Source organism: Otolemur garnettii, unplaced genomic scaffold, assembly GCF_000181295.1.
Source record: "Otolemur garnettii isolate 467f Iridium unplaced genomic scaffold, OtoGar3 scaffold00071, whole genome shotgun sequence".
Classification (NCBI taxonomy): domain Eukaryota; kingdom Metazoa; phylum Chordata; class Mammalia; order Primates; family Galagidae; genus Otolemur; species Otolemur garnettii.
In genome coordinates, this window is record NW_003852466.1 from 7,162,920 (window position 1) to 7,164,748 (window position 1,829).

Genomic DNA, 1,829 nt, shown 5'->3' on the forward strand with positions numbered 1-1,829 from the left:
CTATAGTCCTAGCTACTTGGGAGGCTGAGGCAATAGAATCACTTGGGCCCACGAGTTTGAGGTTGCTGTGAGCTGTGACAGCAGAGCACTCCACCGAGGGCAACATAGTAAAACTCTGTTTCAAAAAAAAAAAAAGACCTGTTCTACCAGAAATGTCAAGCATGGCTTTAGAGAAAAATGTCAAATTCAAATACACCCCCTTCTTCCTTCTTGTGAAAGAATTTGCATATCTGATGAATATTTAATACCTTCATCTAAGATTATGTAAAGTTCTAGCAAACCCATCTAGATATCATTTCCTTTATGGATATAAATTGCTTATTTAGAGATTTTGGTATTTCATTTTAAGTCCCCCATTTTAACATCTATGTCTCTTCAAAGAATATTTTTGTTCACTTATTATATATTAGACAGTTCTTGGGGCTCTAGAGATAGATACAAAGATGAACAATTTCAATAAAGTTATTGCCAAGTTCTATCCTAATGCACCCTTCATTTTTCCTAGGTATCATGTGGTTTGAGTGTAGGTCTAAAATAATTTCATTCACCACTAATATGTTAGAGATTCCTTTTCTATGAAAACATTATGAACTCCTTTGTAATCTCTTATATCAGAAACAATACTTGAAATGGAAAACATTAACTACATTATGCTATTAATTTCATACACTCTTTACATTATATTCTGAAACCCTAACTAACCCTTTTATGCATTTAGCAATGTGGAAAAGCACATATCAAAAACTCATTTGAACCCCTGGACATTTCAAATATCACATACCTTTTTTGCAATCAGGCAGAGAATGTAAAAAGGAAGCATAAGTAGGATTAAGGACAGAGAGACACAGCACTCTCCTCTGTAGTATTTATGATTTCTAGATTTTCCACCTATAAAACTTGTCCAGCTTCTACCCCAGAGGAATTTTATTAGACTCAGCAAGTTAGTGATCAGAAATATTTTTGGTTGTTCTGAATGAATGGAAAAATAATAGTAAAGAGACTTTGGATTCGTGTATTCTCTGCCTGCCCACACCCCATCTATCTCACCAATCAATATTGTTACATTACACTTTGGAGGAAAAGCTTAGTTGACTGTAGTAATAGCACTAATATAATGTTCTTATTCTCAGGTAATGAGAATCAAGATCGCTTTTCTTGCTATGAAATCTGTCAGTTTAAATTGTGCTTGATTTATCACCTACTTTAGAATAATAAAACATTTTTAATTTTATCCTTAAACAGGGTACATATTGATGAGTTATTCATAGGAGACTAGCATTTGTAGTAAATATTCAGAAGATTTATGATGTGGCAGAGATTATACATTATCAATTAGGAACAAAACCTTCAGTTTGATATAGAACTTAAATAACTTGTTACTATTAAAAATTAGAATTATTACCTAGAGTCAAATAAACATTTATAAACTGGCAGTGTTTGATATTCAGGTTGTCAAGTAAGTCTCTAAACTCCTGCTCGAGGAGATGACACAAATAAGAACACGTTGGCTCTCAAAGGATGATTAAGCATTAATCTAATTCAAGCTAAAAATAAACGGCTTTGTTTTGTTTTGGTTTGCTTTGTTCCAAGTTTTTTGGTAGCGTATGAAGCATAAGTGATGAAAAATCATTCATGCAGGAGGTATTTCAGAGCAGTCCCTGGCACTCCTACACCTGCCTTGAGGCCCCAAACCAAGATGAGCATAGTCTGTGTCTTCAAGAAGATCATGGTCCCTTGGGAGAGAATGACAAATAGGCAACTTGTGTACTTTCATTCAAAATGAAATATTGTTTGTTTTCCTTTCTTTCTTTCTTTTTTTTTTTTTTTTT